At 40.6% G+C, this 13,144-nt stretch overlaps 1 protein-coding gene and 1 long non-coding RNA gene across 5 annotated transcripts in view; one reads left to right on the top strand and one right to left on the bottom strand.

Moving 5' to 3' along the window:
- Window positions 1-13,144, bottom strand: part of LOC116726384 (pre-B-cell leukemia transcription factor 1-like) — an 80,043-nt gene that overhangs the window by 30,568 nt on the left and 36,331 nt on the right. The window lies entirely within an intron of this gene.
- On the top strand, window positions 2,518-6,826 carry LOC116726388 (uncharacterized). The gene is made up of 2 exons (XR_004340597.1): window positions 2,518-2,821; window positions 4,743-6,826. It is a non-coding gene; the product is annotated as an uncharacterized LOC116726388 (long non-coding RNA).

Raw genomic sequence — 13,144 nt, 5'->3', positions numbered from 1 at the left:
CTTCTGCCTGACAGAAAAGTCATGCGAAAAACAAAAGATGCATGGAAAATCCCAGATTAAATAGTTCTGTCAAGGCAAAATTTAGGATCTGTGATTAACATGTTAAAGGTCAACTTACTTTTAGGAATTTAAGACATTTTTAGCCCTTAATTTTAGGTACATGAATGTTCCAACAGTATGATGGGAATAATTGACACCAATAATTTCCATTAGTGAGAAAAATAGAGCAGACAGATGGCATCCAAAACAGGTTTAGTGGCCCACTAAAAATGTGAGAAAAAGAAAACAGAGGAAAAAAAACAATCAAATGATCAACCTGATGCATTTGTTGGTGACATGGGCTTGATAAGAGAAGATGGAGCATCTTTTCTGTTGTTAGCAGGTTTATTTTGTCCTGCTAGCTAGTCAATTTAATTATCCAAATTGACAGCTTGGTAATTGTTATTTAGAGACAATCTAGAATCTTGAATCTGTTCATCATGAACTCAATTTTAGTACTGAATCAACATTGTGCTGTGATATGAAGGAATGACTGACTCCATATCAGTTTAATCATATTATAGAGCAGAGTTTTTATAGCAACTTAAAATCTGTAATTTTTTTTGACGTGTTGATTTGCTGTTTTCTTCGTATGTTAGATTTTGTTATCAGTTTCATTCACCTCAAAGTGTAAATGCAATAGATTGTGGCATTTTTGTGGACCAGCTAGAAACGGCCCCCATTCAAAGCTCCTTCACTAAGCAGGAATCTGGGCCCCTTGATTTTTTTAAATTTTTGACAAAAAAAAAAATCAACTCTTGGAGAAAATTCCATGGCAAAAGAAAAGAGGGGTTAGAGAATTGGGTGTTCTTCAGGAAGGACACAAATCCATTACAGATTGTCACATCATGCCACCACACACATCAGCAGTTGATAAATATGAAAAAACATTCAAATTGACAGCAAATGGAAGCAAGATCCAGGTCTAAAAATACATTTCTTAGTCAGTGACAATATTTGGGGTTTGTATCAAAAGCTTGACAGGAGGATTAAGATTCCTTCCAGGACACAGCTCACATCTTCAGAAATGTTTTCTTTATTTTTTTATGGCATAACAATATCAGACTGGCACAGTTACGGCCCACCATGCTCCACAGTCCAGATAGCTTCCCCTATCAGATTAACAGAGGCAAATGGCAGCTTGTCAAAAACCATTACCATATGTAATCCCCTTCTAGATTTGCAAGGCATGTTGACAAGGAGCGTTGGCATGGAAGCCTGTCACAATGATGGGCTGATTGGGAGAAAACCTGATGTTTAATTAATGACGTTAGGGCTACTCTGTCACAGTTTGAGAGATGGACTATAATACATTAAGACCTCGGACTCAGAAAGGAGCAGACCCATCAGTTCTGCACCCGCATACTGGAATGTAATACTTTATGAGTAGCAGAACAGGAACAATCGGACACTTGAAGGCAGTTAGGAGACATCAAATTTAGACTGGTCAGCAAGTCCTTGACTGGACATTTCCAGAACTTGTGGACTACACCACCTCCACTCCCCAAAGTCAGCGAGAGAGCGTTGCGTGTGGGGGGCTTCTGCTCAGGCATGCTACAGATTAAAGGTGCCTAATCAGGATATTAACACCATCGTCAAAAAGACATTAACATTATTTGGCAATAAAATGTTTGCCAAAAGTTGTTTATTTCCATCAAATCAACATTAAAAAAAATAATTTAAATAGCATCTGGCACGTTACCATTTTTAAACCTGATTAGACACCATTAGCTTCTAATAGCATTAGTGTAGATTTTCGGCAGTCAGCCTTTTATATGGGAAAAAACATTTCAGCAGCATGGCTTTCATCTTCCTCTCATGCAGGATAACTGAGCCTGTGATATGTTGTCAATAGTGGAATATTTTAGGCTTTTACCTTTAATAGCAGCCTTTACGTTGCCTTTTGTATCAGTGAAATTCAGAACTATAAAATTAGGAATCCACCAATGTGAAAACTGATATCTGACAATAACATTGCTGTTTTGGCCGATTACCAATATTTGCCAATATTTTCTGATATTCCAAACTTTTGACAACATAAAGCAAACAACTTCACTGCCGACATTCCTTCTCTGCTCTCTGTTAAACAGCCAACAGTTCTGAACTGCATCACTATCACCGTCACATGACCAAACAAATACCACATGGCCGACCCCTCCCCTCCTGAAACATCAACAGCAACAAGATGGAAATAAACACTAAACCCATGCAATGTGTGAAATAACATCGGCCGATCCTGAAGTTAATGGCAATATGTTGTGCATTCTTAAAGAAAATGAAGCATGGCATCAGGGAGGTGTTTGGAAATGAAGGAAATTATAAGAATACATTTTACACAGAGGCATGTTGACCTTCATTCAGGCTGCAGCTTGTTAGATGTCAGCAGATAACAGAAAGCTTAAGATATTACAGCAAAGTCACTCTGCTTTGTCCTTTTGAACATGAAATATTAGGAAATGTTGGCAATCTTGTTTTAAATCCACAAGGAGATATAAGAAGCTTCAGAGTTAAAATGTAAACTCTCTAATATTGTCTTTGCTATGTAATTAAACAGAAATGCCATTTAAAGGGACAGTATTTTGTATTTTCCAAGCATACAGTGCCATTTTATAGAATAATCAAGTAACTTGGTATGTTACCTTTAGTTGTTGTAAAAATGTTTACATATCATGAATAACTTGGAAGAAATTTGACATCATAATTTCACACCTTGAAATTGGTGTTTGTCTCTTTAAGACTGGCTGCAGGAGATCCAAGGATTCCAATCAAAGCAACACAGCAGGTATGTTTTTGATGAGGGAATACATAATGTATAACTCAAAAAAGTCAATTTTACATAATACCTCCATTTAACTGCAGAACTGTGTAACAACAGCTGCCCTCTCTCACGTACAGTGTGACATCACCTTTGCTAGCATCACTAAATGACTGAACAACTCAACAGAAATTGGATTTATTTCTGTACAATATTAATGTGGACATAGTTATTTATTTTGAACAAAAATAATTAACTGATAGATATTATAAAACTGAAATATGTAATTAATTTTGTTTTTATTTGAATTCCAGTGATTGAGCTTTCTTATATATATATATATATATATATATATATACAGTACAGACCAAAGGTTTGGACACACCTTTTAATTCAATGAGTTTCCTTTATTTTCATGACTATTGACATTGTAGATTCACACTGAAGGCATCAAAACTATGAATAACACATGTGGAAATATGCACTAAACAAAAAAGTGTAAAACAACTGAAAATACCCCTTATATTCTAGTTTCTTCAAAGTAGCAACATTTTGCTGTGATTACTGCTTTGCACACACTCTGCATTTTCTTGATGAGCTTCAAGAGGTCGTCACCTGAAATGGTTTTCACTTCATAGGTGTGCCCTGTCAGGTTAATAAGTGGGATTTCTTGCCTTATAAATAGTCTTGAAAATAAAGAAAACCCATTGAATTAGAAAGGTGTGTCCAAACTTTTGGTCTGTACTATATATATATATATATATATATATATATATATATATATATATATATATATATATAAATAATATTTCAATGTTGGTGTGTATAATTCTTAAAGAGAAACTGGAATTGGCTAAAAGGGGTATTGGCAAGTCAGAGCTCAGAAACTGACCACAACTAAGTCCTTAAATTCAACTTATTAATAATAAAAATCAAAGTATGGTCTATCATATTTTAGAATTAAAATTGGAGTAGTTTTTGCTTGTACTTCTGACAGTGCAATGACAATAAAGTTGAATTCTATTCTATTCTATTCTATTCTATTCTATTCTATTTTTGCCTTAAGTGGTTCATCATTAAAACCACACGCTTGTTTGGCGAGAGCCAAGTGCTTTTGCATAATTAACCCTTTCTGGTCGGGCAGTGGTCGGCCTGTCGGCTTGAATTTACAGTGACAGCGTAGTGACAGCCGCGGCCCTATTTGTTTGCACCGGTGCTTTAGTGGGCACACTTCATTGTGGCTTCAGCGGTTAATAAATCACAGAGGAAGCCCTCTCTCTCCACGCGGGCCTGTGCTACGGTGGTCCTGTCACGAGGCGAGCACCCGAGTTGAAGCGACAGCTACATGCTAATTCAACATCGGCATAATTCATTATACAGTCGCAAGTGTAGCGGGATGGAAAGAGAACCAACATACACCAGGAGGAAGATGACAGGCATCAAACTATTAAATCCTGCTTTCCTTAAGTCCCCTCTGTTTATCTTTGTAAAGATTCGACTTTTTCAGCTCCTGTCAGCAGCCGGAACATTATATCATACATTCACTCCTTTATAATTAGATAGGCACAACTTCTAAAACAAAGGCAGCCATGTGCCGTGTTCTAATACTAATGAAAAATAGCAGAGATCAACAGAAGGGGTTTTAAGTGCAAACTGAGCTTCTTCAACATTGTTAAAAATAAATCTGCTTTTTTTATGTAACATCCTGATCTATACAGCCACTTACTGTCAGTCATCCAAAAGCTAATGGAAAATGACATATCAAATGGTAGATGGCAGCTACTGCACTAAAGGGGAAATTAGCAAAAAGTTAAGGAGTCAATTAAAGCGATAAGGCTTTGTGCTCTTCAGAAGGTGAAAACCAAGGAGAGGTGGTTCTGACAGCCTTCACATTAAGGAGCTATGTTACTCCCTCATCCTGTGTGTGACCACTCTGCTTTGTCACCAGCACTTCATCAGAGGAAGAGGGGACCGTCTCATCTCACACACGTACCTAATTCCCTGATACCACCAATGGATGTCATCAGAACTGGGCCCTTTAAAATACTATGCACAGTAGTCAGACCAGACTTTAGCAGACTTTTCCCTGGGCTTCTGACAGGGCAGGCACTCAGAAAATTTTCATATCTTTTTATTCCAAGTACCAGACTCACGTCATCATTGAGACTTTGAAAAATCATAACACAGCATTATTTCCATTTGGGACAATCCAGCGTTCACCGTTTGGGCACACATTAGGGATGGGTAGCAGTTGAAGAACACCCAAGCAAGTGTCCTGTGTGTCCCACATGAGCGTCCAGCAGCATGCACCAGACTGAGGCCGTCCACAGCCTCAGGCGCTGTGTTGACTGGGCCTGCCATGTCATTAACAGTCGCCTTGTTCTGCTCTATCTTATTAAAGCCATTCCTTCAGGAGGGCAGACGAGCATGTCACAGTGTGAAACCAGGCCAAGGAGGGAAGGTGACCATGCTGCCACCCTGGGTTCTAGCGGGAGGGGCAGGAGGCTGTGTTGTCAGCCTCCTCCCGGACCCCCTGATGGTCCCCGTGATTCCCTTGTCAGTCTGTGTTAATGGAAGTCACGGTGGTTGTGCTCCTTCGTATCCTTATCTCGTGTAGCAGCGGAGTCGAGCAACCCAGCAGTATCTGATCAGCCTAACCAGCTGCCACCGCTGCGCTGAATGTTGTTGATGTCTCTTGGGTTAGCGAGGAAAACCGCTGAACACGACTGGATCTAGAACCGGAGAGTCTGGACCGAGCTCCACACGATCCACTCAGCATTCGGCCTGGTTGTGGGCAGCTATTAGAGATTAAACGCCTCTGACTGGTGAGCTCCAGGGAGAGAAACTGCTGGGGAACGGGCCCAGAGAAACTGGAAAGCCTGACAGCTTTTAGCTTTCGTCCTACTGCGACTAACTGACTGAATGACTGGTGTGTGTGGCATTTTTTTCCCTCTGATCACCGCTCTGCTGCTGCCAACCAGTTTATGTAAAAGTGATTAGCAGTAATTAATCCTTAATCACTATGATTAGCCAAGTCGCAGTAAATTAAGCCACATCTGGAGCAGCTGAGGGCTCCTGAATAGCAGCAGGCGGGCTCACGGTGAGTGGAGCTGCTTATGGAGACTACCTGGAACACCTGAGAGCAAAACCACTGGCAGCGCCTCAGCTGCCTGGTCGGGGTTTCACCTTCGACACGAGCCAACCAGGAAGCTGTAGCTTCATACCAGCCAGCAGGAGACCCGCTAACTGTGTTTAGCTCAGGCACTGCAAGATGGAAACGATGGAGGACCAAAAATTGACATAATAAAAAATAAAAGCAGAAACAGATTCCCCAAATAAATAAATCAATACACTTAAAATGCACCAAATAATTTAAAAAAGTAAACTACACATTATTTTGTTCATTTTGTATAAATAGAATGCAAATTAAGGCAGAAGAAACACTTTTCCAAATACATTCTCTTTAATATAAAGCTTAATAAACATACACTGTAAGTAATGTATATGTATGTTAGATCAGGGTAAAGCACTTCCTGTGACAATGTATAGTACTCTGTATGTTTCTTACCTTCACATCTCAGCAGATAGAAACTACGATCAGATCAACAAAGCTGGTGTTCAAACAAGAGGTCTCACTTCAACATAAACTGCAGCTGTGTCTGTATCAGGTTCATTCTTGGTTACAATATATTTGTTCTTGATTTACTAAAGTTACTCCCAGTGGCTAGAATATTCAGAAATTTTACTCAAGTAAGAGTAGAGATGCTTCACAGTAACAATACTCATGTAAAAGAAAAAAATACAGTGTAGTAAAGTTACTCCTAGAATCAATTTTTCCCCAAAACGTTAAAGTAAATATAACAGAGTAAATGTAATTAGTTACTACCCAGCTTTGCATGTAACTGACTTTGAATCTTCCAAAATAAATGAATTGACAACATTTTTCTGTATGTAAACGTACTTATTTTTAGAGCGCTGCAAGTCCTGAGCTGAATAAAGATACACTGACACAGCAGGAAAATGCAACCAAAATCCTCTTTGTTTTGACTAAACATAATGTATATCTGACTTTTTCACAGCAGTCTGAAGGGTCTTTTCAACCAAAAAAAATCAGATTTTTATGTGGAACTAAATCAGATACATATCTGATGTGAACAACGGCTGAAACTTGTAAGTATGAAAATTATAAAAGAAGTCTGTGTCAGTAAAGCGCATCACATCAGAATCCCACCACTCCCGCTTCTGACTTCACATCCAAACAGACTTCTGTACAGAAGTTGCTGTTGATGCTCTATAAAAAGCCATTGCTGTGGGAAAAAAAATGGGAATTAAGCATCAAGACCTGCTATGTGAACGTATCCAAAATGAGCTCACCTGACTTGAACTGAACTATTCTCTCTTTCAAAGTTAGTGGATATGAATCATCCCTTAATCTGTGTTTCATTTGGTACTAACTGCCTACTACACACTCCCAAGTTTAGAAGTTTCCAGTGATTGTGAGGATATGAAAAAAAACATGTCAAACTCCCAATACGAGAAGTGAAACATGAATGAATGTCTGCCTGCCCTCCATGTTCCTTCTTTCATGGGGACAAACTTTCAGATTTCATCACTAATTAACACTATTCCTCTCAGTATCGCATCTCTCCACTACTTCCCTGGCTGTAGTGAGACCCTGCGTTGCACCCCCGCTGAACTGGCAGAAGATCTCACGGGGGTTGGGGGTTATGATGGAGCAGCATTGGTGGGGTCTATATGTGGCTTTTTCACTGCAGATAAATGATGCAAGAAGACTGGTAGTGTGCTGTGAAACTGCTTCCATCACAGCGGGTGTGCTGTCTCTTAGCCCAATGTTTCTCTTTTTACCCCCCCACCTCCCTCCTTCACCAAGTGCCCCAGTCTCTTCCTGTTACACAGCTCTAGATTAATTACACACTTTAATGAGCTGAATTATTAATGGGGCTCTCACTTGGCAGTTTAAGGAAATGCACAGGAGAAGATGCAGCCGAGTGTCAGGAATTGGCGCTCTCATTAAAACATCCGCCCCACCCCCCCCCACCCCTTTCCCATCCCAGACGCCTTTGGGACTGGCGTTATTTAGCCACAGAAATAATAGGATTTGGTATTTTACACATCGGGAGCAGCGGAGCCTGCTTGAGCATGAATCCTTCAGCGATAAAGCCGGGAGCCTGCAGAGGCTTGTGCTCGACATTATGTCATTACGACCGCAGGCCCCGGGAAAATGAAAGGCCATCTAATGCAGCCACTCAAAAGGGTTCCCTTTCTGATTGTTCAGCACAGATGGGAGCAATAATATCCGAAATGAGACGGACTAAAGCGTAAGCGAAATGAACAAAATTCCAGGGCAATTTCCAGGTGAATGTCTCATTTCCCTCCGCTCCGAAACGGATGTTTTTTTTTGTCTGTGATGTTTAAAGGAGTGAGGGTGTTCATCAACCTCAGAAATGTGGTGGAATTGTCATTATGAAAGCAGGGGGAAAAAAGTTAAAAAAAAAAAAAAAAGCTGTGGGAAAATGAGATTATTCATACAATATCACACCTGCTGATAAAAGAAATCCCTCAGCAAAGAGACAGGAAATGAAACCAGGAAACAAGTTTTAGAGATGTTCCTGCAGGTTTAGGTTTCTGTGGAGTGGAATTCAATCTCCTCTTTGTTTCTGTGTATCTGGGATGTCTGTATGTTCAATAAGATTAGGGATGCACCGATCCAGTTTTCTCACTTCTGATATTGATATCAATACCGATACAAAAAAAATAGCTGAATTGACTTCAAACTTTTCTTTTTTTAAACAAAAAACCAAATCACAGACATAAATGTACTGAATTACAAATGTATTTGATAATTCTGCTTCAGTACAGTACACTCAAATACTTGGCTATAAATAAATAAATAATAAATGGCTTCAGAATCTTGGTCAAACATGATAAAACAACCAAACATTAATCTATTCAATCAGTGCAATTAGGAGTAGAACAACCAGTGCAAAAAAAACAAAAAACAATAAAGAAACAGAAACTGATAAAAACTACAAGTAGACTACCATGGTCAAACATGTAAACACTAAACTGCAACAAACCTTCTTTCAAATGGTTCAGAAAGTGCAATTAGGAAATATAAATATAATGTAAAATAAATAATAAAGCATGTATGGGCACAAAGCATAGAATTAGACTGAAAAGATCTGCCCTTATAGATCAGGTGCATTGTCACAGATACCCGATCCAGAATTTTTTTCAATACTGGGAACCGATACAAATATTAATATCAGATCATTGCAGCTCTAAATAAGATGACATTGGTTAAAACTCAATTGGATGATGAGTTGCAGGGGATTTGTTCTCTTACATACTTGCGTACGCAGTATGTTCATGTATCATCAAATGTTAGGTGTGTAATGGGTATTGCTGTTGCTTTGATAGCTGCTGCACCTACATGAGCATCTACACTTTCAGACACTTCACTAAGAACAAACTCGTGGATCTACAGTGGGATCCCTGGGGATCTCTCTGTGTTTGAGAACAGAGTTGACTGCTCCTGGTGGCATTACAACTAAACATTGTGTGGTTCAATATCAAGAGGGATCTGGCTTTATCTCCATATTTAAGAAGAACTGATGACAAGGCCATGATGAATAAGCTTCATTCCCCACTCCGCCTCAGTGATGCTGCACATTAGCACAAGATTAGTAATTACCGTGGAGAGTAATCAGATGACCTAGAATGGCCTGAGTGGCATTGCAGGCAGAGACTTTGTGCTTCCCTGCAGCTCCAGACACAAAGCCCAAGGGATGCTACTACCAGAGCGCAGCTCAACACCACCACCACCTCCACCCCCCAGCCAAGATAAACACCACACAAGTTCAGCGCTGATGAGTGAGCTGCTGATTATGTGGGTTCTTTTCGGGTCAGGGAGCAGATGTAAATGTAGGTCAAGAGGGAACCCGTCCTGCCAATCAAGTGGAGTAATGGAGGAGGATAGAGTCGGTGTCTCTGTAGAGACGGAGATAACCAGGTCGACCCTACAGAGGAGGGGCAATTCTAGCTTTAGTTGGGAATGTTAGGGTGGATTCACTCCTGTGACATTTGGTCCTCTTTAAACGAACCAGAGTTTGTTTCCTCCATTGGTCCTCAGGTGTGAATACACTCAAACAAACCCTGTAGCAAACCAAACAACCGGGCCGAGGCCCACTGTCTGATGTGTTCTCAATCTGCTTCCAAATGAACTCTGTTGTGGCTCAATTCTGGCATGAATACAGACCAGCCGAACCAACTACAGGAAATACAGATCTGTTCGGGAATCTGCGCTGGTTCGAGAATCACTGAAGGAAACAACATAAAAACCTCTGAAGAAGAAACTGAGTGCAACTTTCTTCTTCATGAAATGTAAGCAAATATGGAGTAGCATCAGATGTAAGTGGTTGTAGGATTTCTCATTTGACTTTAGTAAAAAATCATGAGTCCTTTCTCTCACTATTGCTAGACTTTAGCATTTGTTTTGGTTGTATTTACCCAGAATTCCCTGATCTATATTTCACTTTCTGCTTTTTGAGCAGTCTCTGTTCTGCTTGACATTCACATATGCATTCAAACTCCACCAGAGTTCACTTCTACCGAACCGAGACCTAGGTTGTTAGGTTGACCAGAGTTTGCTTTTTGGTCCGCAATGCATTCATACCTCACCAAATGAACTGGCAACAAACTACAGCTGGATTAAAGTGAATTAAACAGACTCCTCCAGCTTCCTCCCATCGTGGTCTGGTCTTTCTAAATTACCCTTAGGTGTGAGTGTGTGGGCTTGTGCTTGTGTGTTTTGTGATGGACTTGCAACCTGTCAGGATGTACCCAGCCGCCTTGCCCAATGACCGCTGGAGATAGGCACCAGTGCCCAGAATAGACAATGGATGAACGGCCCACATCCTGAACGGTCTGCAGTAGCGGTTGATCAATCAATTGTACAAAGATCAGACTCTGACACTTTTCTAATCACTGATTACTAGGTCAAATACATTAAAATCTAATTTGTTTTCCCTGTTATTTAAATGCATCACACGAACTCGCACTATTTGTGGTCTATAAAACTATAAACCAGGGTACACTGGAATAGGGAAGCATTTTAAAGTTGCTAGGTTGTGCCTCTTGAGGACTGGAGAACTCTGGCATTGACCAACAATCTCTACTCTGTGACCGGACGCTGAGGTCACTATGAACTATGTACTGTGCCACAGTTACAAGTCTCCCTGGTCGCGCTAAAACAAGATCCTGGAAACATTAACTCAGATAACCTCCCAACCACCCTCTCTGAACCAATTCCAATTCCCAAGAAAATCTCAGCACTACGAGTCATGCAGCACTCCATTTCACCTCACATACAGCTTAAATGCAGCAGCAACAACCTAGAGGTTGACGCTTGTCTGAATAATGTTATGCTAATACTCCAGTCCACCTGTATTTACCCTTAAGTGCAGCAAGCAATCTGTTGATTGCGAGAAAGCAATTTTCCTGAAAGAAGGGGAGAGGCGAGCGGCGAGAAAGACTGAATGAGGGGGTAACAAGAGATCTTCTTTAAGCTGCCGAAGAAGCAATTTACGGCGGACGGCAATTTTCTCTGGCTGTGAAAGGAGTGCGGCTCTAATTGTGCCTACACAGAGAGCCATCATGATGGGGATACAGAAAATAGCAGAGCCAACTCACACGTGGGAGAGGTGAAAGCAGGAAGAAAAGCTGCAAAGACTTCCGTTTATTCCATTTATTTGCTTAAAATAAACCCAAATGTCTATAAAACCACACATTATAAATGGCTTATAGAAACATTACGTTCTAGTTTTTAATCCAGACTAATTGTGTTGAGTTTTAATATTATTAACATCCAGCTGACATGATGACACGTACAGAGTGTCTTCAACTCCAAATGCTATAATAATGAATAGTGACGTTGCCCTTTTAATTTGTTTGTTGGGCCTTGTACTGCAACATTGAGAAAAGGAGGGAGGGGGGGTGAATCGATCTAAAAATAAAGCAGCAGAACCGCGCGTGTGTGGTGCCAGATTGGACTGGGCTTGGCGCGGCGCTCGGCTCGCTCTGCCTCGACTTCTATCTGCCCGTGTGATAAACCTGCTAACAGGCCTTTATCAGGGAGCAAGGGGGAAATATGCTTCTGCCAGATTAGGCCCCAGACTCTGCCAAGGTTATAAACAGCCTGTTATCTGCGTCCCAAACAGAGTAATCCGCGCTCTATCAGCACCCAAACATATGGGCCACACAGAGCAGAGATAGCCTCTGATGGACACTTGGTTTTAATTGCGGTGTGAGCCAACGGAGAAGGGAGAAAAAAGGACATAAAGAAGGTCTGTTGTTGTGGACGTCTCTTGGGCCCCCGGTGGAGCTGGCCAACATTCACAAAGACCAACCTCGACCTTTCTGTGATGCTGCACCTGCTCCCTCCTGAGTCCTGAGGCCATATCATGAATGAGCAGAGCAACGTCAACGCTACGCTCCCACAAATCTATTACAGCCCTCTGTATATTTGTTCCCCTCTCGAATGAATATTTCCCCTTTTCATCCCATGTCATTTGTTGTCTTTGTGCATTTCTCCGCCATGCCAAATTAGATTTTGGCAGTGGCGAGTGTGCATTAATTTGATTAAGCACTGATGGGCCATTTTCAGTCCTCCACACAACACCGGCTATTCTTCAGCTAACGCTTCGCAAAAAAAAAGAGAGAGAAAAAAACCCATCAGTTCTCAGACGCACTCTGGCTCTCAAATCAATAAGAGTCTGAAACCTCTCTGGACGCAGCCTTAGTAAACAAGAGCCACTCAGATGCTCTGTCTGTTAGCAGAAACACGAGTTCAGACATGCTCAGTGAAATCTGAGAGAAGGAAGCTTACCCAGCCAGAGATGATGGAGTGTGAACAGAGTCCTTCAGCCTACTGCTGCACCGTAAATTAAAAACAAATGTTTGATTTGTACATATCAGCAAAACAAGTCAACTGGCTTGTTTTTACAAGTGGCTGCCACAACAATGACAAGTTTATTCTTTTGAAAGAAAAAGGAAAAATAATAATAATAACCCACATCCTCTTGAACCTTTCTTCATTTTGTCTTGTCACAATCAATTTCAATGTTTTTCATCAGAATTTTAGGATTTGCTCCACACAAAGTAGTGAAAGATAAAAAAAAAAAGTTTAGCATGCTTTTTAATTCAGGCTGCACTGATACAAATCACAACTGATTTCCTTAAATTTGGGAGATCAATGGAAGATATTTACTCAAATACCTCAAAACAGAATACAATACAACAAATCGCCTTCAAAAGTCACCTGATCAGTAG

Source organism: Xiphophorus hellerii, chromosome 9 (assembly GCF_003331165.1).
Source record: "Xiphophorus hellerii strain 12219 chromosome 9, Xiphophorus_hellerii-4.1, whole genome shotgun sequence".
Lineage (NCBI taxonomy): Eukaryota > Metazoa > Chordata > Actinopteri > Cyprinodontiformes > Poeciliidae > Xiphophorus > Xiphophorus hellerii.
This window is presented reverse-complemented; position numbering and strand designations above follow the sequence as displayed.